Source organism: Zerene cesonia, chromosome 27, assembly GCF_012273895.1.
Source record: "Zerene cesonia ecotype Mississippi chromosome 27, Zerene_cesonia_1.1, whole genome shotgun sequence".
Classification (NCBI taxonomy): Eukaryota; Metazoa; Arthropoda; class Insecta; order Lepidoptera; family Pieridae; genus Zerene; species Zerene cesonia.
This window is the reverse complement of record NC_052128.1, coordinates 5,574,241-5,601,816: the sequence shown is the minus strand read 5'-3', so window position 1 is coordinate 5,601,816 and position 27,576 is coordinate 5,574,241. Positions and strand designations below refer to the sequence as shown.

At 33.4% G+C, this 27,576-nt stretch overlaps 1 protein-coding gene across 2 annotated transcripts in view; it reads right to left on the bottom strand.

Annotated features, from left to right (window-relative positions):
• LOC119837444 (amphoterin-induced protein 1-like) overlaps positions 1-27,576 on the bottom strand; it is a 244,556-nt gene that overhangs the window by 98,451 nt on the left and 118,529 nt on the right. Inside the window, exon 1 of one of the 2 annotated variants that reach the window (XM_038363028.1) lies at positions 24,118-24,336. The exons of the other annotated variant lie outside the window; for it this stretch is intronic. The gene's annotated coding sequence lies outside the window, so the exon portion shown is untranslated. Of the gene's footprint in view, positions 1-24,117; positions 24,337-27,576 lie in introns of those variants that run through there. 2 annotated transcript variants of the gene reach the window in all.

The following is a 27,576-nucleotide window of genomic DNA, read 5'->3' as shown; positions in this document are numbered from 1 at the left end:
AAATGAATAAATGAAATGAAATAAATTCTTATAGGAAGACTGTAGTGGCCTACAGAGGATATATATATGGGCTGATGATTTGGTGATGAGTAATGATGAGTAAACGATATGCGTATACACTATAACACTTTTTATGTTTATTTTCAGGTCAACATAGATATTTTCCGTTAAATTTCTATTTAAGTCTACGTTTTATTCTAGCATAATAAAATAAATATTTATCTGTTTAGATAATTAAAAATTTCTCTCATTAATTCATAATTGAACCGCGTCTCGTTATGAACTTATAACATCAAAGTTTATTGTAGGCTCAAGATAATTAACCGAGAAATTTATTACATTTCATTATTTTAAGAAGCTACCACCTGGCGAGAGAGAATTATCCGAGATTACTTATCCAACATGTAAATATATTTTTAACCGACGTCTCAAAAACAAAGGAGCTCCTGAGTTCGATTGACATAATTATCTTTGCGATTAAAAAGGATTTATTGTCATTTAATCTCATTTTTGAATTAAGAGTGGTAATTAAACCTCCCCTGGACTATCCAGAACACACCAAAACCATAATTATAAAAATCAGACCAGCCATTCTCGAGTTTTAGCGAGACTAACGAACAGCAATTGATTTTTATATATAAGAAGATTAAAGGTCTTGAAGGTCATACAAAAATCGTTGTTTGTGAACTTCCTCCACCTATTTCCCCCCAGTTGGTATTTGAGTATTTTTACGGATGTTTGGAGCGTTCGCTGACAGTGTCTTTTATCTTCTTCAAGACTTCACATTCTTGTTTTTTCGGTGCTGCTTGCTTGGTGTTGTCGCATGTTTTTTCGTCTCGGTGTATACAAGAACCTGTGCCAACTCTCACAGTAAAAACAACATATTACAACTCACTCATTATAATTCTGATACTTTTTAAATTACTATTACTATTTATTTTTATGTTACTTTGAAGAATAATATTTTATCGAGTATTAAAATCTAAGAAGCGACCATAACACAGTGCGACTGTCTGAGGAGTTTCCATCATTGTCATTTGATTTCCTCACCTTCAACACGAATCTATTTACGTCTCAATTCAAATATAGACTGTCAGGACGCGACGGGATACGTAATGGAAAAATCTATTGTTAGACAATCACGAATGAGAACAGAAATCGGGATTGTTCAAGACTGCTACCACTGAAATGATGGTAGCAGTCTTGAACAATCCCGATGACTATGTTTTCAATTCAATTTCGAGTTTGATTCGACCTAAATGTTACAGCACAAATAAGTCTAGTAATGTTTCAGATTGAACAGTATTATCAAATTATTTTTGAAGTGAAACTTCTTTAGAATCGTTGTGATTTCAAACCTGATGCAACGGAAAAACGACAGGTAAGAGACACAAATACAAAAATGTGTAGAATGAAGCCGGCAAAGAATGAGACAGAAATATACATACTTCGATTTACTGAAGTTTCACTTCTATCGTGTGTGAATCGCACACACACCTTTTTTTATGTCATAGCGGGTAGCTGGGCTGATGGTTCGCCTGATGGTAAGCGATCACCACCACCCATGAACATTCGCAGATTTAGTGGCTTTGCGAATGCGCTGCTTGCTTTTAAGGAGAAAGAGATAAGGATAGGATTGACAAATGCAAAAAAGGAATGGACTGGAAACGGTAAGGAAGGAGAAAATGGGCCCCTGGCTCTCCCACTCACTGTACAAAACATAGCAGTATGCTACTATTTCTTTTGTGTGGGTGTGTTACTTCCCTAGTTCGGGCTGATCCAATTCATGCGAAAGCGTGCTCGACTCCCACATAAATTTTGGATCGGAATTTATTTACTTTTGAACACAGCACAATCGTGCGCTCTTAGTTTTCAAGAGAACTAATTTAGTATTAAGTAAACTCGAACTCGATGCACCTGGATCTCGATACTGTCGGTAGTACGCTCTGTACTTCTGTACGTGAACAAGAACTGTCTATCAATCAAAAAATTGCTTTGCCGTTTGTACAGATTGAAAATTAAGCTCTGGTGTATAAATAGGGTTTATAGCAGTTTTTTTTAAACCGACTTCAACGAAGGGAACCTCCCCTCAATTGGATTCTATTGTTTTGTTCTGTTACCCCAGAACTTTGACGCGGTGAACCGATTTTGAAGAGCCATTTTTTTAAGCGGGTGCAAAAAATAAAATAAGTTATACTGTTAAGTTATACAACATTAAAGTTATGTACAATGCTTCACGCTTAAATAATCAAATATTTACAATTTATAAGTAAATATGTAAAATAGAATCCGACATGTTTACACATATTAAAAACAAGAAAAAAAAACTCTTAAATTACTGTTATTTATAAAAATTATGCAAATTTCATACAGCTAATAGTTTTTAGTTTGTATCTATTTGTTTACACATTTATTAATTTATTCCCTTCATTTAATAGAATTTACTATCTTAACAGGCTATTATCATAATTCGACAGAGTTCTTTAAAAAAAACACCCAAAACCTACCTCATGAAAAAAAAATCACAGCTTACCTACAATAATAGCAAATAATACATAAGGATACATTTGAAAACTCACTCAAAATACAAGAAAACACATGTAATTTATTGCGCAATTCGTTAAAGAACGCTGTGCACAAATCAAAGGGGTTTTGGATAATAATTTCTGTCTGTTGCCAACCCTATTTGAGCTGTGAAGATTGTAGTGTGAAAACTAGCGAATCGTCACTAATAGAGGACGTGTAGTGTAAAAAACCTACAGCAGATAAGCCTGTGTGTATATTCTATTATACAGGATGTTTATAAATGGTAAATGTCACATGTCTATGAGAAATTGAGGTTTTGTTTACAAATTTAGTTCTTGTGTTTCCTGATCAAAAGCATTCTATGGTCATGTACGTCTGTGATAATATTTTGTGAATTATTTTGTCTTTTATGTTTGTTTGTTACGATTCAACACAAAAATTAATGAGACCTCGTGAGGTAGCGCCTCGTGTCTTGGATAATGTTCATGGGTGAGATCGCTTACCATCAGCATATCGTCCCATATCTAATCTACAAAGTAGATTAGGATGACATACTATGGATATAACTGAAAGACACAAATATTGTTTAAACTTTTTTTTTATGTCTCAGTCGGCAATGGAGCTGGTGGGACGCCTGATGGTAGGCGCTACCACCGCCCATGAACATTTGTAGAGGCGTAAAGACGATTACAGACCTTACGCCCCTACAAATACATTGCCGACTTTAAATTGGGAAGGGATTAAGAAAGGATTGGCGAGAGGAATAAAGGAAAGGACTGGGAAGGGTAAGGAAAAGGATATAGACCTCCAACTTAATTAAAAACGAAAAATATGCCCGAGTTACATAATTATATCAAAATTTTCTACTTTCGTAATTATTTCTTACTAGGCATTATCCAGTTTCAATGCTTTAGGTGTTGAAACATCCTATATTGGCTCACCAGACATGTTTATTCGAAATCGCATTCAAATTATTGAATGAGATGAATATAAATGTATTGTGATTTAGCCTTTAAAGCATAACAGATAATCAATCATACATAATTTCATTTCAAAATATAAAGGACGCCAACACAATATATAAATGCTAATATGAAAACCTTTTTTATTACATTGGGACGAGGAAATCCCGGAGGACTAAGTGACTTATAAAACGATTAAAACATGGAATTCATTTTGCATTAAAATTGTTAATTACTGACGCTGCTGATTTGATAATTTTTATAAAACTCTGAGGTTCTCATTTGGTCAAACGCTTCATTTTAATTAAATTTTATTCTGCTATCATAAAATTTAAATCCATTAAAATTCAATCGCTTCGTGTTTTTTCATTATTTTATACTATTACATTGTACGTAGCTTAGAAAATAATTTCAGTGGTTTTCATTCAGGCTACATAAAAAGTAAATAGATCGAGAAATATATAAAAACGTTATTTTTGATGTTTTTTTTTTATGTCATAGTCCTGATGGTAAGCGATCACTACCGCCTATGAACATTTGCAGAATTCCTCTACAAACCAGAGTACCTCTTCAAATACGTTGCCCGCTCTCAAAGGGTAAGGAGTAAGGAATGGATTGACGACTGGAAAAAGGAATGGACTGGGAAGGGTAGGGAAAAGAAAACAGGCAATTACTAAGTTTTTGTTTTAAATGTGGGTTCACTATAACTATATACGTGAATAAAATTGAGTCTTTTACTACATAAGTATTGCAAAGACACCATTATTAATTTTTTAGCATATTTGTCTGTCTTTTTAATAGAGATAACTGTGGTTTGTGTCTATAGTCAATAATGTGTTTTATTACCATTATTTAATATTATTAGATAAGTTTGGAACAGATCTGATTATATTTCCCGGCTTTATTGGGTCATCTACTCTATCATAAAGGAGTTCATAGATTAACAAATTAAAATATATCATACGATTAACTCGTAATGTATCCTGCATATATTTAATATTATTTTGCGTCCTATCCTAGGAAGTTTCGCTTACAACGTTCACCTGCCAACCTTTAGTGGTTCAGAATATCACATTCAACCTAACTCCAGCTTATTAGAAAACAGTAAATTTCCTGAAGAACAAATTAATATTGCATCTCTTTCAACACCGAAGGTAAGAGAGAGACAGAATCGCGCCGGGACCGCTAACTATAACAGATGAAACATTCATTACTCTCGGTTTGTTGAGAAAATAGTTTAAGGGAACGAAGTTTCATTTGCAGTGGGAACAGCGTGATGAACTTATTGAGAGAAAAGTTTCCAATGTATAGAGGCAAAGAGAATAGCCCATTATATTGATAACGTTAGGAAGTTTCTGAAGCACTAGAATAGATGTCATGTTCTGAATATTTATTTGGATCTGTAGTGGTGACTCCAGCTCTATATTTGTTGCCTTAATTCAGATATATAAAACTCCATGAAATGCTATTGAAAGAAACTAAAAAATTTATTCTAATGTAAGAATCGACACGCTTTATCACGAATAGACCAGCTCGCACCGGCGAAGGTACCACACCCCATAGAAATAGCAGCATACTACTGTGTTTCCTTCGATAAGTGGGGGGCTGGAGGCCCATATCCTGTCTCTTGCACTACCTAGTTTCTTTTTTTTCCCCTGATCAATTCTTTTACTTATCCCACACCTTTAAATGAATGCAATTTATTTACAGAGACGATAGTAAGACATTTGCAAATGCCCTATCGCCTCTGTAAATGTTCACGGGTAGTGGCCGCGATTACCATCAGGCTATCCACCAGCTCTTTTGCCGGCTATAACAGAAAAAATCTTTCTCGACTTCAAAGTATGATAGAAGGCTCGGAATAGTTGACGTTGTATCAAGAAACAAGAAGCTAGCGGTCGAACAGAGTTCAAGAAAAAAATGCTAAACAATTAGTACAAACATACCTTAATCGCCTCTTTAAATAAATAGCCTTGCTATAAACCATTCTCAACCAAACGCGCCTCAATTTGTGCCTGCCTCCACGCAAACAATTACAGCCCTAATTGGGTGTTTATTTTTCCTCTTGTAACACAAAAATCGGCAATAACACGATATTGAAATATCCATATATATAGGCCCGTTTCCTTTTCCTCACCCGTCCCAGACCATTCCTTTTTTCCAGTCGTTAATCCATTCCTTTTTCCTTACTCCAAAACAGCGGGCAGCGCATTCGCAGAGGCCCTACCTTTGCGAATGTTCATGGGCGGTGGTGATCGCTTACCATCAGGCGAACCACCAGCACAGTTGCCCGCTATGACATAAAAGAAACAAAAAAAAAAAAGTTTGTCCCTGAAGTCCAAGAAAAAAAAGACAAGAAGAAAACAAAAGTCAAAGGAAAGGAACAGACAGATCCGAGACTTTCCTGTATAGTTCTTTTCTTTCTTGGATCTGAAATTATAGCCGTAATAAATTTCATCCAAATCGATTAAGTGGTTCAAGCAGGGAGAAGAGATAGACAGACAGAGTTACTTTCGCATTTATTATATAAGGGTGTACAGTGTACTACACTTGTAAATCATTGAAAATGTATGGGATTTCAACAGCTGAGGTTTCGAATCGACCCTCGTTAGCAAGTGTCATGTACAAAACCCTCCAATAGTTAATTTATCATGTATTGTTTGCTGCCAATATACTAGCAGCATTCTTGATGCCATTAGTGTAAATAGAAATTATTTATTTTGAAATCGAGCGTGATTGGGGGCCTTTGTGACAGACAGCTTTTAAATGACACCTACAAATACTTCACAAGGTCATATCGTACTGGGAAACTGAAAAATGTTATGCTGTTTGGTGCAATCATATATGACCTTTATATCGTATTAAGAAACTGAAAAATATAACTGTTTGGTTCAAAAGTCGCATGCACTTATTTAGCATACAAGGTTTAAGCAAAGTACTAAAAATATATAATAGTTAAGAATTATAATTAGTGATTAACCTGTATCGCAATGTGAACTAATTATACTAATTTATATTGGATTGAGATATGATCACAACAATTATGTAATTACTAATATGCTCTATGTGATTTTAATCTGTAGTTTGCATTTAATTTAAATAAATAACTCGAGTTAGAAGAGAGAGAGAGAGAGAGAGAGAGAGAGAGAGTAAGAAGAGAAGTGATGCGCTTACGTGTTACAAATATTACACAATTTTTGTGGAGATATAATATAAGAAGTTTAAGAGAGAAGCTTTTCAACTTACAATAAAAACCATTAATGAATCAAAAATGAATATAATAAGAACGAAAATTATACATTTAATATAACTTATTACTAAATCTACAAAAACGGCACTAACAACCCTGGAGGATATCTCCCCTCAGGGTTGTCAGTGCCACTAGATTCAAAAATGGGACCAACCCCAGATATGTACCACTATAGGTACCACCCCAGATTCTAAAATGGAACCAATCCCAGATATATACATCTATAGGTACCACCCCAGATTCTAAAGTGGGATAAATCCCAGATATATACAACTATAGGTACCACCCCGGATTCTAAAATGGGACCAGCCCCAGATATATACCACTACAACCATTTGAATCAGTCGAATCGAGATTTTATTTTATTTTATTTATTATTAAGGACAACTTACAAAACAGACACCATTACAAGATGATACATATAAAAGATACAAATAGATAGCCGAGTGTTGTTTTAATTACAAATTGCCACGGCTTGTTAACGGACAATAAAAAATATACAAATTATTACAAAATTAGTCTAAACAATAAACGTTAATACAATTAAAATTAAAACTACAATTAAAAACCACTTATTAACTGTGTAAATAAAGTAAATAACTATGTAAATGTAGTGTATGTAGTGTAAATCAATAAAAATTAATAGTAAACACACAAACTTGAACGAGACCAATAATGTATGATCCTTGGCTTTCATGAAATTTGTTACACACTCTATAAATAGAGACTAATCACTCTTACAGACTAGCTGCGCCCCGCGGTTTCACCCGCGTAAGTTCGCATCCCGCATATCGGGATAAAAAGTTGCCAGTTGTCCAGCTGTCTGCGTACCAAATTTTATCAGTAGTTTTTGCGTGAAAGAGTAACAAACACACACACACAAACTTTCGCATTTATAATAATAGTAGGATTTTCATGTTCATTTTTTAAACGAAATATACAAAATACATAATGTTTATTCAAATACAAAACTTATTTAGCGAGCCAATGGTGTGTGAACACACCCTCAACCACTTAAAGATCCTGACTCAGCTGTTTTCAAAGAGACCTTCTGTAATTTTTTACAGGATAAATAAGTAAATGTAATTGAGTGAATATATTTTTTAACTAGCTGACGCATCCGGAATCATTCTTATGAAAAGAAAGTGCAAAATTATACTTTATTTTTTAGAAATTAGAACTGCGCTATTGATAGTAACGTTTTCTATCTGAATGTCTGAGTCCCACCATAACCATTGACACAGACGTTAGCTGGATGGCATAAACCCTCAAAAAGATATTTATTTGTATGTTGTTTAAATGTGTGTGTATTCCATTTTCAAATTCATAGAAGTACATAAAGTGTGTTTACAATTAAATATTGTTACTAATGGCCTAAATTTATAATAAAATTTAATTTCGAACACTTTCATATATATCAATCAAAGCATGTTGACATTAAGGTCAAATCTACAGCAGATCATACCCGCTCTAGGATATTGATAGGTCCCTTAAACTTGGCAATGAACATCACAGCATAATAGACTGTTTATTTAACACACCGCCGTACAGACAGACTCGCTTACCGCCTAGCGCATTATAGCATGTAGCTTTCTCCCCTGAATGTTCCAATCAAAGTTTTTCCCCCCATCTCTTCCAGTGAGAGGAAAAAGGCGCCATCAAAATCTGTTGCGTAGTTATTAAGATTTAACTATACATAGGGTCATAGAGACAAACATAGAAAGCGGCTTTGTTTTATACTACATAGTGATAACGCAGATTTGTTGAATGATAAAGTCATAGATATAGAGTGAAAACATTGAATTTTAATATTAATCGTGGTAATTATTAAAATATAGTATATAAAAAACTCCTTTCTGAAGTATTGATTATTAAAAAAAAATTTTCAAACGTTTCCGCGCTTATAAAACAATTCTTAACAAAACAAACTTTTCAAAGATAAAAATTCCAATATGATAGAAAGTAGTATATTTAACTTGATTATTGATAATCGCTTTAAGGAAACCTTATTATATGCATCGCGTATTCAGTATTTACTTCAAGGCTCATTCAGTAAGTACTTCTAAACATCATTCTATACGCATGTGCAAGGAAACCGTATTTCTTACTATAATTACTTATTTGTGGATACATGTAAACAAAAACTAAATTATCCTATCCTCCTACTCATATTATAAATGGGAAAGATTGTAAGGATGTGTGTGTGTTTGTTGCTCTTTCACGCAAAAACTACATAACCGATTGCAATGAAATTTGGTACGTAGATAGCTGGACAACTGGAGTAACATACAGGTAACTTTTTATCCCGATATTCTTACGGGATACGGAATACGCGGCTGAAACCGCGGGGCGCAGCTAGTAAATCACAAATGATAGATTTAACCGAATTATCTGACTTGGTCTTAAAGAAAGCATGCGTAAGAAAATTATTTAATCGACACGCTCCTAATCATGTAGTGTCACCCAAACTTGATAAGTGTACTAATGTATCAAAAGAAAGAAAAAAAGGAACAAATAAACATTAATTTATTCGGTTCGACAAAATTATTTATTATTTTTTTGCCTCATTTCTAATATGTAAAAGTGATACCAAAAATATTACTAAAATATTAAATATGATTTTAGTGTCTGAAGCGACGGTGACGACACCCCTCATTTCAGAGATAGGTTAGTAGACCTGTACACAGAAGGCTGATCACCTACTTGTCCCTAAAGTAAATCGATCAGTGAAACGGATGTACATCATCTGCCCCGTACCCCGCTAGGGGACACGGCACTTCACTTTTTTCTAGTAGACCTGTACCAATATGGTATTCCATAATATCCAAGTACACGCATAAATTCTAGATAAAAACAACCGAGGTTTTCGTAGAGCAAGATATAAATCCAGCCGTTGGCATCGGATGTAATACAAAAACAGTGATGCACAAAATACGTAACGTACTCCATATCTAAGGGAGTCGTGAGTTAAAATAAAACAATTCCGCCACACTCATGCAAATAGTGTAGCATTCAAGAATTTAAAATGCATTATATTTTATCAGACGCTGGCTCGCGTCCAGAAAGTAATATTTTTTAACTCCAACTTCTCCCCAAGGGAGCAACCCGTTTCATATTTTATTTCGTGTTTCCGTTCGTGTGTTTATTGATATTATGATGACGGGGACGGTTCTTATTTCGTTGTTCGTATTGTGTTTGTTATTTGGATCTATTTTTTAGGTTTTCTGTGGTTTTAAACATTATTTATACGTATAATTTACACTCAAATACAAGACACAAAAAGTAAATTAAAAAATGGCAAAAAGGAAAGTAAACTAAAGTAGAGTAAAGTTGAATATTATAGTATCCTAGAACGATGTTGGTTAAATGATTAGAACCTGGGATTTAATTGAAAAGTCATCAAAAACTGGATTATTTAATTTATGTGCACATTATCCACGTCACCACTACTCGAAACGGAGACGGAAGAGGAATCATTTAATTTGATTCCGCCATCCCCATTCTTCCATCGGTCGTCGAGGCGCACAGACCCTAGGCACCGCTTTATGGTGGATGTTCCATGTACCCGGACTAAGCGGTTCGACTCTACATTCTTCATTCGAACCGCAAGGGACTGGAACATGCTTCCTGAGTCTGTGTTCCCTGACGAGTACAATCTGGGGATCTTCAAAAGTCGAGTGAACAGGTACCTCCTAGGGAAGCGCGCTCCATCTTAGACTACATCTACGCTTACCAGCAGGCGAGATGGTAGTCAAGCGCTTCCCTATCCCACAATAAAAAAAAAAAAAAAAAAAAAAATCATGTGGACATCGTTATGACGATTCAAAAGTGCTTCTATAAGAAGTCTAGTTGAATGAATAAATGTTTGAGTTTGAGTTTAAGTTTGACACCACCATGTCTAATAATCGTAAGTTCGGCAACATGTGACATCTGCCAACCCACACTTGGCACTAAAATAGGGAAGTATTCCACTTTTAGTTTTTTATTAGCAAACTCCGCGAAATAACTATCTACACAAAGTCAGAATTATTATACTCTTTTTGGTATTCTGTAGCAAAAATAAGTAAATTTCAAATAATTATTTCAACATGAACGAGTATTCAGTTAAACAAAGAAATATTTTAAAATACGTAAGAGAAATCACTGACCGCAAATGATAGGTACGATATTAATAAATTCCACGGTAAGTATTAAAGAAATGTACTTATTTGCTTTTTCCTTCGCACATTTTATATATTATTGGATAATAAATAACAAGTACAAAGTGATGTTAAAATAAAATAAGAAAGATATAAATATTACTCGTTTACTATAATTAACAAACACGATCAGTAATAATTAGTGTTAGAAGTATATGCTGTTTGAAAAATTAGTTTGATCGGTTGATAACAAATCACAGCCAGTCACAAAGACTACAAAGTGAGGGTTGTTGTGTCGAACATTGAATAAACAACGTACGAACACCAGGGCACAATCGAAAGACGATGTTTTATAGAATTTGACAAGAAATGTGAGAGTTATGTGCCAATTACGCATACAAATAATATTAAACCAAAAGTAGTATCTAATACTTGAAATCTGAGCTCGGTGCGCTAGAAACAAACGTAAAACAACAATAAATCATTGCATGGCATGAAGTTAAGATACATAACTTCATTACTATTTGGAAACTTCAATTTACACTATGGGCATATTTCTACACATATACACACATAGATAAAAAAATGCATGTGTGTGCAATATAATTTTACTTGAAATATAAAACACACAAGTTGCATACATGATCCAATGTAGTTTAGCCGAGGCTATTTGACCTAGCCTCGCGTTCAGTAAAATATGAAAAATCGTAGCCTGCTCGACCCGCGAAATAAAATTCCTATATTTCAATAACGTCATGTTTTAAAGATCGTTATATTTTACGAGTGACCCAACCGTTTTGGGAGTTATTGACGAACGTACGTGTATTAATTCAATTCCATTTACACTTATATATTTATTTGGTATAGCCCGTGGTTTAACTCGCAACGTACCCAAGTAAAAAATAGCCTATGTGGTGAGCAATATAATCTATCTCTCTACAAAATTTCATGCATATAAAATAAGCTGTTTCTGCGTGAAAGAGCAACAAAAATTCATACATCCATCAATCTATCCGTACTTAGGATTAGGATTGCTCAAACGAAGCAATTTTAAATATCTTCCTTTGAGAGTTAATTGCAAACATGGAACCCTTTCCCATATACTTTAAGGTAATGTTTTTATATTTAGTTAAAAGTATTTAAGTCAAATATTTAATAAACTATAAACGTTTCTTTCTTTTCCAAAAAAAAAAGATTGAAACGTTTATATAAATACTAGTTGCGCCCCGCGGTTTCACCCGCGTAATTCCGTATCCCGTAGGAATATCGGGATAAAAATTTACCTATATGTTATTCCATTTGTCCAGCGGTCTACGTACTAAATTTCATGGCAATCGGTTCAGTAGTTTTTGCGTGAAAGAAAAGTGTAACAAACACACACACATCCTTACAAACTTTCGCATTTACAATATTAGTAGGAAGGATTATACTAGAAAAATCACGTGAATAATCCACTAGCATTCCCTACGCAGCATCGCTCCTGTAATCAAAGGAAAAAATAAACAGTCCGTGGTTTTTACAGCACAATTCCCGTTTCTGTGGGATTTCTGAGGAAAAAACTATCTTATGTCCAATCTCGAATAGTAGTAGATTTGTGGCGAAGCATGATCGACTCCCACATAAATTGTACGAATAATGAAAATCTAAAACAAAATTAAGGTTCATTTTAATGACACCACCAGCATATTACCATCATTTAGGATTTACCATAAGAACACTGCTAGCACTCAGATTAAGAACTGAACTAAATAGGTTAAAGATGCAGTTTACTAACTTAATCGCTAAGCTCAGTATAATGTACACAAATACAGTCAACTTACCTGACTTAATGCAAATTGTGCTCGGTTCCTTTGTTAAATTAATGCAAAGTAATTCGAAACATGCATTCCCATCGTGTTTTAGAGGGAAATATAAAATAATTACTATTATATTATAGTCATATATGTTAGACATGTATTTATATATTTCATAATTATATATCTATTAAGGATCATTACGGATAGTTAGTATCACAGTAGCTTTACAATGATACTAGCTTTCTAACCGCGGTTTTGCCCGCCTGATAACTTATAATAATAGACAGGACGAGAATTTTTCCGTTTAGTTCCTGCTCTGTGGGATTTCCATCTTATACTTTTTCTCAGGTCACAAACTATATCCGCACCAAATCTTTTAATAGATTTAGGCGTGAAGAAGAGAAATATATATAGACAGATAGACATGAAGATAAACAGCCAGATAGACAGATACTCGTGTACAGAATTACTTGGGCATTTCAAAAATTTAAATAAAAACAGTTTAATCTACTATAAAGTATATATATTTTAAATAGCCCATATAATTCAGTATATAGAGTTCTAGCCGTTAAAGTATTAATAATTTATCTTTTCCATTGTACAGACACAAATAACAAACCATGTGATAATTCACGCCTTTGTTTATAAAATCGTAGAATAATAACTGCATAATATATTATATAAAATAGCCAGTACAATACTAAAGCAATTAAAGTGACGTTAAAACGATACAATACTTACCTATTTGTATAAAACAGTTCGTTCTACATTTAATATAGCTATTATATTAAAAAGTTTTCAACTAAGGCTACTATTATGGCATAAACGAATTATTAAATAGACACGATACAATCAAAGGGTTTAAAGCTAGTAATTAAAGAGCGTATCTCTGTATCATAACTCTTTAATGACGTCATTCTCAAACATCTTTCGAGTTCAGGCCAAAAGAACAAGGTGTATACAAAGAAAATTCTCTCGGAAATCAAGTTCTCCCGTCAAAATTCTCTTGTGCGAATTGAGAGCACCTCAAAACTAGGACTTTCAAATTAATTTCAACGCCTACAGTGTGTTCGGTGACATTGTTAACAATCAATTGTGACTTGGCATTTGCAGTCACCTTGTACGACGTAATATCAGACTAACGAAAATTTTTCATACTATTATAATTCCATAGTATAATATAATAAATATACTGCCATTCTTATGCTATGGGCATATTTGCTATATTTACACGCGAATGTACATGGTCATGAACAGAACACTATGGCATATAAATATATTTTTTATTTAAATTGATTATGTTGACCAATAAATACAACAATACAATAAACATAAAGCGTTAAATTATCAAGTTGTTTAAGGTAAATCCAATATTCTAATAACAAAAAGTGGCACCAATCAAATCAACGTTTTTATCATATTATCCAACACAAGATACAGTATAATTACACGAGACGGCGGCACAAAGTTGGATGCGATCGTTTTGTCTTCATTAACAACTTTCCGGCACCCGAATTGTCAATCACGATTAATGAAACACTCAAACAATTTAAAACTGTCTAAGTATTTATGTACACACTACATAGTATAAGACAAAGTCGTTTTCTCTGTCCCGATGTCGATCTTTTTAAAGATGGGGCTTAATTAATAGAAAGATTAAAGGGGAGGTTTATATGTATAAAGACATCTATTAAACTACTCTGAATTTACGCGTGCGAAGCCGCGAGCTAGAGTAGCTGTTATTATGTATTAGGTTCGGTTAGCTACACACAATTCATTCATTCATTCATTCATTCGTTCATTCATTCACAATTCAAGTATCAGAACGATACTACTAGTACAATAACGCGTCCTTACAAAAAAAAAATTATAATAAACTAGCTGTGCCCCGCGGTTTCACCCGCGTAAGTCCGTATCCCGTAGGAATATCGGAATAAAAAGTTGCCTATATGTTATTCCAGTTATCCAGCTGTCTACGTACCAAATTTCATTGCAATTGGTTCAGTAGTTTTTACGTGAAAGAGTAACAAACATCCATACATCCATACTTACAAACTTTCGCATTTATAATATTAATAGGATAAATTAAGCTATAATAAAAAGCAGTGATGGCTCAGTGGTGAGAACTTCGGACTTCAAAATCGATAAGTCGGGGTTCGAGACCGGGCGAGCGTGCAGGAAATAAATTGATTTTTCAATTTATCTGCGCATGTAGATAACATCACCATAGATGAAAAACAAATATTCAAATTGAGAACCTTATTTGTTATTAGAAACATCAGTTAAAGAAAACATGAATCGTCTACTATGAGTTTTAAAGTGTGGTATTAAACGGTATTATTTCCAAAGCATCTAATCCATGTAAAATTGGAATTATCCCATCCAATTGCAATAAGGACGTACAAATGCGATTGTTTTCTCACTCTCAAACTATTAGATCTCACATAACAATTCCACTAGCATTATTAGATGGCTATGAACGACCCTAATCTCTGTCAAGTGTGGACAGACCCCTCTACGCCTATTGCATTTACAAATTGTTTTTGGGAAGGAAAATTGTGTTTCGCCATATATAGAAATGCCTGTATCATGTACATACTATATAACTAACTCAAACTCAAACTCAAACATTTACACGCGCGCTTAGTAACACAAAGGTTATGCTAAAAGTAAGGAAAGCATTAAATAGCATAGACAAACAATAAGGAACTCAAATGTTTCCAGTTTGAAGCTTTAGTTTCAATAATCAAATTATGTATTGAGGCTTATACTTCAATATTATTGACTGGTTTCAGTGTTATGCTGACCATCATCTGGCATCCGAAACGTATGATTGTGTACGAAACAAATAGAAGAGGTTAAATGGGTATTATATCTCTGTGGCTCTAAGGCTCTAAGTGGTGGCTCAGTGGTGAGAACCTCGGACTTCAAAATCGATAAGTCGGGGTTCGAGACCGGGCGAGCGTGCAGGACATAAATTGATTTTTCAATTTATCTGCGCATGTGGATAACATCACCACTGCTTAAACGGTGAAGGAAAACATCGTGATGAAACCGGCATGTCCAAGAATTAAAAGTTCGACGACATGTGACATCTGCCAACCCGCACTTTGCCAGCGTGGTGGATTATGGCCTGAGCCCTCATAGGAGGCCTGTGTCCCAGCAGTGGTAACATATATGGGCTAATGATGATGATGATATCTCTGTATATTGATGAAAACGACAAAACGATTGAACATATACAATGCGTGCAATGCATGGGCATCATCTTACTAAGTGATTCAGATGCAAGTTCTTGTATTACAATGGTGTTTATTTCTAACTTTTTGATTTCTAACAACGGTTTTAATTTATCTGTTTTGAGCAGGTAGTAATTGCGGCCGCCTATTTGTATAAAAGTTCTTATTATGTTAAACCATTATAGAGTAATGGAAATTCATCCTACTAATATTATAAATGCGAAAGTTTGTAAGTATGTGTGTGTGTGTTACTCTTTCACGCAAATACTACTGAACCGATTACAATGAAATTTGCTACGTAGATAGCTGGATAACTGGAATAACATATAGGCAACTTTTTATCCCGATATTCCTACGGGATACAGACTTACGCGGGTGAAACCGCGGGGCGCAGCTAGTAAATCATATTATTCAGTTGCTATTATAGCGGAATAAATATTACCGCCAGCGTGTTTAATGAATAACCTCTTTTTTAATAATAATATCCGTTATTAATCCCGCCGCGTTTATTATCCATTACCAATATTCCCCGGCTTTGCCGTGGTACATATATAGCCTATGTCACCGAGAGAATTTACAGATTTCCAATGGTGAAATAATTTTTGAAATCAGTCCAGAGGTTTTGGCGTGAAAACGTTACAAACTTACATAACACAAAAGTTTCGTGTTTCAATAATAGATATCATCAATAACATTTTAAATACAATATACACATAATTTTTTAAAGCTTACCGTGTTTCTGATGAAATAATAAATAATTACAAATTAATAACATTTCATACATTTTATGATGTACGAAAAAGCAATTTTACCTGCAGCTAAGAGGCTTAAATGGGAGATTTCATTTGGAAGTTTTTATTTTCAATAATTGTATTAATGTATATTATTATTTTTATCAGTCCTCACAACATTAGTAGATTATAAAAACTTAAATATACAGATAAGAAGGTAGAAGTACGTTTCAACAATTACGAAACAATAACAAAGTAACAAGAAAAATTACAAAATAACATTTATGTTACAGAAAATACTCGAATGATCAGCTTGAAATCTTTCAGCTTGAAATATTCCTCAGAATTGGCGTCTAGTGTTCGATGAAGTAAAGTTTGTGTAATTTCAATATTACAAGACATTGTTCCGGCGATTTCGACATTTGATTTGATTTGATTTGGTTTTTGAATAATAATGCACATTGTTATGACAGTATGTTTACATCTTTGTGTTATTTAACGTGTTAGAAACGTCAGGAATAATAATTTTTTACTTTTAAGTTACTAAATTTAAATATGACCAAACGGGAGGCACCAGCTTTCAAATAAAGAAAGAATTACCAAAATCAGTTCACCCAGTAAAGAGTAATCAGGTAACACAAAAAATACAGTCGATTTGAGAACCTCCTCTTTTTCCTAACAAACATAAAAAACGCCCATCCATTGATTGCCAACAAGTCATTGAGTTTTAAAAACCAGCAAAAATACATTCGAATTGAGAACCTTTTCATTTTTGAGAACATTGGTTACAAATTGCCTCAAAGTTCAAAAAATAATGTTCATTCAATTTTATTTAAGTCATTCTCGTATATTAACGCCAGATATTCAAAATCATTCGAATATGTTTAACCCAAATAAATATTAGATGGTTGTTTCAACGCGCAAACAAACAATAAACTCTATTTACATACGTTCAGAGTACATATTCGTTATTCAAATTGATTATTTGCTTTAATTATAGCAAATTTATTTACCCGAAAGATAAGAGGCGAAAAGCAAAGGTAAAATAAAGTCTAATTTACATAATATCTCATCCGTCAAATTTCTTGGAGCTTACTAAATGGAATATTCGAGAAAATATGTGGTAAATTATTATACATTTCGACTTATATATGAATAGATTAATAGAATAGATTTTAGTATTTTCTTGTGTTTGATTTTACGCGATTATATATTTAGAAATTAAAAACTTTTTAACGGATTTTAGTTTGAGAGTCTCCCCGTGACCACGCTCGCTGTAAAGTGTTCGAAACGTCGGTTCGGTTAATTATATAATGAATAAATCGCGTTTAAAATCCGTTAAAAAGTTTTTAATTTCTAAATGAATAGATTTTCTCATTGAGATATTTCTAAACCTAAAAGTAAAAGTAAATACAAAGTGCTACATCTAATAAAAGTTTTTCTTTATTTCTCTTGTGAATAAACATCACAGAACACAATATTTTCATTTAGATTTTTATCGTAAATGCTTACGTCATATTTTATTAAAATATCATATTATATTTTATACACTTATTGGTGCAAGTGAAATCGCAACATATCAACTAGATATAACAATATTGTAACTAACAAAATATTATACTTAAAAAAAAATACTAGCTGCGCCCCGCGGTTTCACCCGCGTAAGTCCGTATCTCGTAAGAATATCGGAATGCCTATGTGTTATTCTAGTTGTCCAGCTGTCTACGTACCAAATTTCATTGCAAGCGTTTCAGTAGTTTATGCGTGAAAGAGTAACAACACACACACATCCTTACAAACTTTCGCATTTATAATATTAGTAGGATTAGTAGAAAGTAGGAAGAACTAATATCGATTTAGGATAATATACTAACGGTAGTTATTACAAAATACTTTAAATGGATTACCTGAAGTATTCAATTGATCTATTATATAACATACTAGTTACCCGTGACCTTGTCGGGTGGATTAATTTACCAGCGTTCTCAAAAACGGAGAAGGTTTTCATTTCATTCTCTTCTTGTTTTTGGTTTTGTGACTTTATAACTCCGTGAGTTTCAACCAGTTGACGTAATTTATGTCTTGTTTAATAGGAATATTGTCATTTAGTTCCATTTTATAATCTGAATTGGTAACTTTATATCCTATACTATTTATCAGATAAAACTGTTTAAAATTCGGCAACGTTCGAGAAACCGAAAGGAACACTAGCCGTTTACAATAACACAACGAAAATATTCATAAAAATGAATTAAAAACAGTTTTTCATTGTATGTTTCTATCTCTCCTGCAGCTTGTAACAGTAAATTTTTATCTAGATATTAGACCATTCAATTGAACGTAAAATAAAAATAAATTTAACCTCAAAACCGTCAAAGCGACGAGATAACAAAGGCTAACCACAATGTGTGATAACGATCAAAATAGAATAAAATAAAATGCACCGTCTGTTCGAACTAGCTGGAGAATTACCTTCGAATACACGTGTGAGGGAAAATAATGTTTTCCTTTAAATTGTAAGAATCAAAAATTGATGAAGAATAAATTGGTTTAAAATATATATAATCTAATATAGTATCCTTATTAATGCTTTGCTACAAGCTTTCCATCCGTGGCTGAGTATGGATGTTTCATGGTGGACAAAAAGCAGCCCATGTCACTATAGCCTCCTGTCTCCAGAATAAAAATTCGTAACCTAACATCGCTCGTTGCGACGTGAAAAATGCCAAACAAGCATACTTACATTCACAACTATAATATGTAGTCTAATGACGATTCATATGGGCTTCTAAAATAATTAATCATTGGCATAACAAATGCACAGCAGTGTATTACAATGTAATATCGCTGTTTCTGACTGTTTCTTTGCTTGCTCTGCCTTAAAAAAGGGCAAAAATAACTCTTCACTACATAGTATAAAAGAATGTCGCTTTCTCTGTTCCTATGTCCCTACGTATGCTTAATTTTTTCAATAGATAGAGTGATTCAAGAGGTAGGTTTATTTGTATAATACCATCTATTAAAGTACTTCGAATTTAACACGTTCGTAGCCGCGGGCAAAAGCTAGTGAATTAATAAACAAAAGTTAAAATAAAAATCGAGATAAGTCGATCTTAAGATATTATACAGGCTAGTCTAAACGAAGCAGCAGTAATATTTACAGTATATTGAATAAAAGCTATACCTCTAATAAAATTCTCCTCGGCTTCAAGTGTGGTTATCAAATTGAATCTCCTATCCGTTTCATAATAAAGCCTCCCGCTAGGTAAATTCCCACCTTTGACTATTCCTTTTTATTATATGGCCATACATACATAATAGTTACCACACTCTCATTGATAATCCAACAGATTGGTTTTTGAACGAAGTGATAAACACACATTTTCAATTTCTCTTTCATTTAATTCACGGAATACATCCCTAAAATTTTAAATCGGAAAATGACTTTCTCTTTCTGTCTCTTCGTCATGCCAATAGATTGAAATCAAGAAAGGACAAATGATAGTTTTAATATAGATAATGCCACGGGAATCCATCTTTTCCTTCGACTTAGCGGGCGAAGCCGCAGCTATGGAACTAGTAATCTCATACAAAGAATTACTTCAACTGACAAATTCATATTGGACAACTAGCTGCGCCCCGCGGTTTTACCCGCGTAATTCCGTATCCCGTAGGAATATCGGGATAAAAAGATGCCTATATGTTATTCCAGTTGTCCAGCTGTCTACGTACCACATTTCATTGCAATCGTTCCAGTACTTTTTGCATGAAAGAGCAACAAACACACACACATCCATACAAACTTACGCATTTGCAATATTAGTATGATAAGATTAATTTACATCAAACATTCAAATAGCTCTCATATAAATGAATAGTTAATGCCGTACATTGTCTCAATTTATCCTTCAATTACTGCTAATACATATCCCATTTAATATCTATAATTGTTACTACAAACGAATTATATTTTATTCATATCCACATTAGTTTAATTTGTTATATATTATTTTGTAATGAACGTCCATAGTTTTGCTGTATTTAAAGTTGTTAATACATATTTTTAACACATAAAAATTAGCTTTTAAAATTCAAGAATTTTTAACTCTTAAAGGATAGCTTTTATAATAATTTGAGAATAAATGTTTTAACTAACACAGGCTTTAGCTTCTTCGAATATATTAATTTAACAGTTTAAGATTGATACATTATTTAATTTTTAGTTTTATAACACTGAAATTTGTTAAATTATGCATACTCGGGGTCACGGGTGGCCGAGAGACTAGACGTTGCTACGGTTTGGCAAAAAGTTTTACAATTCTTTTAAAATTTCTCAAGACTTATTATTATTGTTTATTTACAACCTTTCCGCTTCGGCCTTGCCCACTTGTACATAGCCTATAGCATTCACGGCTTGCGTAAATATCTAGCGGTGAAAGAATTTCTGTAATGGTCATGTAATTCCTGAGATTAACGCATTCAAACAAACTTTTCAGCTTTATACTATTTATATGTAGATATTTGTTTACTACGTGCACAACTCACAGCAACATATCTATTCCATATATATGTATATGTCTCAGCTTATTATGGTGAGATCGCATGAAACCTGCAACTCAACAAATGTTTGGATCAAGCTTATAGATGAGTTAATTAAGAATCGAATAAACTTTGATTGAATTGAAAAGGATAAACATTTACAAGCGTTTTATTAGAATACAAAGCAAACAACCGTCGTTGGATTTGGAGCGGTGATTAATTTTGTTGTATAAGCTGTGCCCCGTGACGTCACCTGATTTAAAAAGTGAATATGGTGGTATGGCGCAGATGATATACATCTGTTTCACTGATCGATTTTTTTTATGAACAAGTAGGTGATCAGCCTTCTGTGTCCTGCCAGACCGAGCCTTTTTTTTATTGCGCGTCCCCACCGGGAATCGAACCCAGGACCCCTCGGTTCTATGCTCATGCCTTAACCACTATGCTAAAGAGGCGATCACTTGCTTTTAACAAGCTTATTTTAACTAGCATAGGTCGATTGATTAAAATTATCTTTATTCTAGTTTTTCCCTAGGCTTTTTACGAATTGTTCTTGTCCCCGCAAGATTTCCGGGATAGAACCTATCCTACCTATTTTCTTGGGTTATAAACGACATTTGTACCAAATGACATCCGAATATAGCATTGAAATTAAGAACTGCGCCTTAACTCGATATTTACAACGGTCCAGACCAAATCTATTCCAATGCTCCACTTGGCCTTAAGGAAAAATGCTAGTAATATAATACCGTTTCTCCACCTAAAGAGCAAAGTTGAACATACCTACAAACTAACTTATTATTTATTTACACCTAACGGGAACTCTAAATGGACTGATTAATCTTTGACGAACACCACATTAACGTGTAGAACTCCTTTTTTTTTGAGTAGGGTAATCAATATCATGCTCAAACTCAAACATTTATAGATAAGACTTCCTATAGAAACACTTTTGAATCGTCATAACATAAATTTAATTTTTAGTTTTATAGCATTGAATTGCTACGGTTAGGCAAGAAACGCAGGTTCGTATCTTGCCTCGTGGTCAAATTTTTTCTATTCTTTCAAAATTTTTCAAAATTTCTCGTCATAACATAGTTTTAACGTTAACCACAGCTTCGGAAAGCAGTTTCTAATCTTACATAGCTACCCACGGCCCTGGGGACGGAGCCGTGGGTTATGTAGGATTCTTTCCGACTAAAACCCCACTGTGTCCTGCCGAGCCGCTTCAGTGAAGGGGCCACGTATACTGGTTAATATTTAACTTCTTGTCTATTTTGTGTAAGACGAGTAGTAAGAAGTAGTAGAAATACTAAGTGTAGTTGTGTGTCGTAGTAAGTGACAGTGTGTAAAGTGTTATCTTATACCTTTAAACGAGCAATTCTTGTGTATATATATATATATATATATATATATATATATAATTGGAATCTCGGAATCGGCTCCAACGATTTTCATGAAGTTTAGTATATAGGGAGTTTCGGGGGCGATAAATCGATCTAACTAGGAATTTTTTTTAGAAAATGTCATATTCGTGTTTTATTCGTGTTTTTTTTTCCTGACATCTATTGGTGAATAATAATACTATTTTGCTTCGTAGATAGCTGGACAACTGAAATAACACATAGGCACTTTTTATACCGATATTCCTACGGGATACGGACTTACGCGGTTTCAACCGCGGGTACACAGCTAGTTTATATTTATTACTCTAAATCGTTATAATTAATGCATATTAGCTGACCATCGACTAATTAAATAGATCCTTTAAAACAGTTATTTAATTTAAGCACAATATAATATTATTCAAAGTAAAGTCTGTTAAGGACCAGTCATTAAGCGTATCTACGCCCATCTACGGCGTAGAGTTGACAAATGCCTACACCTGTCTACGTCGTAGACCTTATTCAAGTAATGAATACAAAAGATCTATAGGTTAATTTCATTGTTTATTAGTTATCTTATACACTGTTACTTCATAGTATTTATTAATTAAAAGCAGACATACTAATAGAAATCCACGCTAACACCCTAGTTTAATAAACATAAAAATAACTAGGGTAGTTTTAATATCAATAAAATGCATTTTATAGACTAAATACACAAACACTGTTGTATTAAGGCCAAACGGGCAAAAACTAAACTCCCAAATGACCTAATATTCATTTATATTTAATTAACAATCACGCATTTAATACGTGTAATTCAAAACTCACAATAGTCTGTATTTTTCATAAAATCCATACACGCTTCCAACACGATATAATTATAATTAATTATTTCAGTTGCATGTTAATACTACGCTGTGACGTCACGCATTAGCGATTACTTGTTAATTTATTTCTTTCCTACCTAACTGTTAGTTCAATGACTTCATAATACTCCATGGCTTAATGGGACTGCGTGTCTTTTTGTTTCTTAATTAACGTTTCTGTTGAAAGAGAATATAATCTGTGTAAGAATTATATGTTCTGAGAATAATTTAAATGTGTTTGTTTTGTAAGTTATAACTTCAAAAATATTTTAGTTCTTTCAATTTGTTCAATTAGTTCTGTTAAATCAATTGAATCGGAATTTTAAATAAAAACAAAATTTATTTTAGAATTTGATACGTTATTAAAAAGTTCGCTTAATCGATGTACTAGAAACAATTCTATATTAATAGGAATATATTTAAAAGTATTCAAAAATGTCAATTTTTACAAGGAATATCCAATTTACGAGAACAGGAAATTCATTAAAACAGAGAACAAAACGAGAATAAGCTGTGTAGTTAGAAAATTGCGCGTTACATTTTCTAAGGGAATATTTAATCATTTTTAATGGGCGCTCCGGAAAATGCTTTTAAATCATTATTTTAATAGGAAATTTCAGTGTAACGCGTTATTCTCCCATGGGACTTAGGTATCAATATTTAATTTAGCACATGACCTACCTGCAACAGTATAATCACTCACAAACACAGCACAAACAAACAAGAGCACAAATTTCACAAACCACACGTCAAGTTGACAGCCGAAATGGCGGGATATTTCTTTTCTTTTATGTAATTTTTTTCTTTTTTTTTTTAATCCAAGGCAATGGAGAAGTTACGAAATTCGAATTCCGAATTCGAATCGAGGTTATAGGCAGCGCGGCGTTCACTCGCAGTCGAAAGACGTCGTCAACTGACGTAGTACGCTATGTAGGGCTATCGCAGTACTCTATGAAGCATCACGGTACTGCAGCGTTGCGTTAAAAATCCTTTTATTAGCAGCGTTGTCTGTTAGTACATGTAACTCATGCTTAAATGAACGGCGTAATGCAGGTTTTAGAGTATATTAGATTGCTATACAAATTATAAATAGATATGTTTTACAAATAACACCAAGTGTTCAACACCAAGTATCGCACTTATCGAATAAATTAATTAATTTCATTTCATTATAATTATTTACTGGATATAATATGTTATACGTTTAATCTAGCCTAATTTGTTGAAAAATAACATTAATTTTAAAAGGTTTCGAGTAATTTTTATAATCATTAAACAATGTTGTAACTGTAAATATTTATATCTAACTACCCCAATATATCATTTCTTAGCAATTTTTTTTGTTATTTCCTTGAACAATATTAAAATACCTATCACAAGTCATCATCATCATCAGCCCATATATGTTCCCACTGCTGGGACACAGGCCTCCTATGAGGGTTCAGGCCATAATCCACCACGCTAGCCAAGTGCGGGTTGGCAGATGTCACATGTCGTCGAACTTTTAATTCTCGGACATGCCGGTTTCCTCACGATGTTTTCCTTCACCGTTTAAGCAGTGGTGATGTTATCCACATGCGCAGATAAATTGAAAAATCAATTTATTTCCTGCACGCTCGCCCGGTCTCGAACCCCGACTTATCGATTATGAAGTCCAAGGTTCTCACCACTGAGCCACCACTGCTTTTTTATATATCACAAGTATATAACCATAATACCGCTTCTTATCTTAACCATTTTATAGCATATAACATTTATTTTTATTTACTACATTAGTTTTTCGATTTAAAAGAAAATTTCATAAATATTACAAGCCCATTTTGCCCTATAGTAACGACCTTCTTAACCTTCATTTTTTTTAATACAATTAATATTAATACTCATTGTAATATCTTTATTTTATGTCACAGTCGGTAATGGAGCTGGTAGGACGCCTGATAGAATTGCTGTACATTGTTTAAAGATCAACCTAATATCCCTCTTTTTATTTAATTTTTCGTTTTATAGCATTGAAATGCTTTATAAATGAGAAATTTTGAAAGAATAGAAAAAATTTGATCACGAGGCAGGATTCGAACCTGCGTTTCTTGGCCGCGTTCCATCGATACAATATTGTAATCCCTCTTTTTATTTCTTACATTAGTATACTACGGAAAAATTCGCAAAACGCACACATTAAATTAAAAATGGCGGATAAAATTATGCGAAAACTAGAACTTGCATAGCAATATTTTCTTCGGAAACTTCAAAAACGGCGTTCAACTTAAAAAGCGCATGACTATTTGAAACAATACACAGTTCCTGCTAAAACAATTAAAGTTTTCACATTCGAGTGCAGTAATGAACTAACTTGCATTGTTCGGACGGACGGACGGTTCGTGTACGATGGCAATAGAGTTTGGATTTTTTTAGATATAAATTAATAATCAGAGCTGCAAAACATGTACGCTGCCTCTGTCAGGGGGTGATTGTGGTGTCCATGGAAAATCAGTGGAGAGTCTAAGTTTCTGTTATGGGCTTAGACTCTTATACACTGAGTAGATCACCTGTTTATACTAGGTTAATTTAGCTTTTTTATCAAATTATTCTTATAACTTTACCTTGTATAAAATGTATTTTCTTTCTTTCTTTCTTTGAAACAAAATTGACAATACGAATAATCGTTATAGTAATAGTAATATCGAATTTGCATGTAGCTGTTGTTCATAAAATAAGGTATTCGGCTAATACTTTTGCAATCTTAACATGAATAACGAATATGCAATTGTTACAATAAAAACTAATACTAAAAAATAAATAAATACTCCTAGATTCTGTAAATTCTTTTTTTTTCTTTCCCTTTCTCTTGAATCACTCTGCTTATTAAAAAAAACCGTCTTTATCCGTTGGGTAGTTTTAAGCATACATAGGGACATAGGGACAGAGAAAGCGACTTTGTTTTATACTATGTAATGATTTTTCGCCTTTATCTTGCCCTCGCCGGTACATGAAAGTTAAGAAAACTCTATTACTATTCGAATACGTAGTTGGTTAACAGTTTAAGCTGCATATGCAAATTTACTGTAACACTTAAACCCCGAAGGCCTAGGTTTACAAAATTCGAAAATATCTAAGAATCTAGGCAATTACTATTGTACCTTTAAATGTTAATTTAATTTTATTCATAACTAAGAGTCCGTCCCGTCTTGACTCATGGTACCTTAACAAAAACATTAAAAAATTCGCAGATTTGGTCGAGCCGTTCTCGAGGTTTAGCTTAGCAACTCATTTTTTGACAGTTTTATTATACATTCAGATGTAAACATTGTCCGTCCTTACTACTCTAAATACACTGCGAGACTTTATAATTTTAGTTACATTGTAACATTACGTTTTTAACGTACTTCTAAAAAAAGGTTATCTTTCTATGTCTTTGAAAGCCTCTTATATACTATAATACCTCTCGTGTGGTTCTAGTTCTGACAATTTGAAACGGTTTAGTTTTGTGTTATTTATAATAATTATTATTATCTTTCTTTCAAAATTTTCCATTCATACTTTTACAGAAAATCATTTAATCTAAGATACTAGCTGCGCCCCGCGGTTTCACCCGCGTAAGTCCGTATTCCGTAAGTATATCGGGATAAAAAGTTGCCTATGTGTTATTTCAGTTATCCAGCCATCTACGTACCAAATTTGCAATCGGTTCAGTAGTTTTTGCGTGAAAGAGTAACAAACATACACATGCACTTACATCCAACCTCACAAACTTTCGCATTTACAACATTAGCAGGATCTTAAAATATCTTTCCGTTTTCATTGGATAAAACACGAAAATTATCCAGCTCATTTCCTTGCCAAGGCATTTTATCCCTTATATCCAAGACATAAATGTAAGTATCGTGTTAACCAAGAGAAATAACAAGAGTAATCGCTATCCAATATCCATAAATAAGGCTCTAGATGTAGGAAGATCCGCGGATTCCTCTCATTCGCAGCACGGATGTATTTCGTCCTATTAATTCTGATAATAGAAGCTCGATTTTTGGCGAAGATATTTATATATATCATAAAAAATTACACATGATCTTATATACCTAGTCTTGCCATAAATATTGTAATAAAGAAAAAAGAAAATTGTTAACTGCAAATAACATTTAT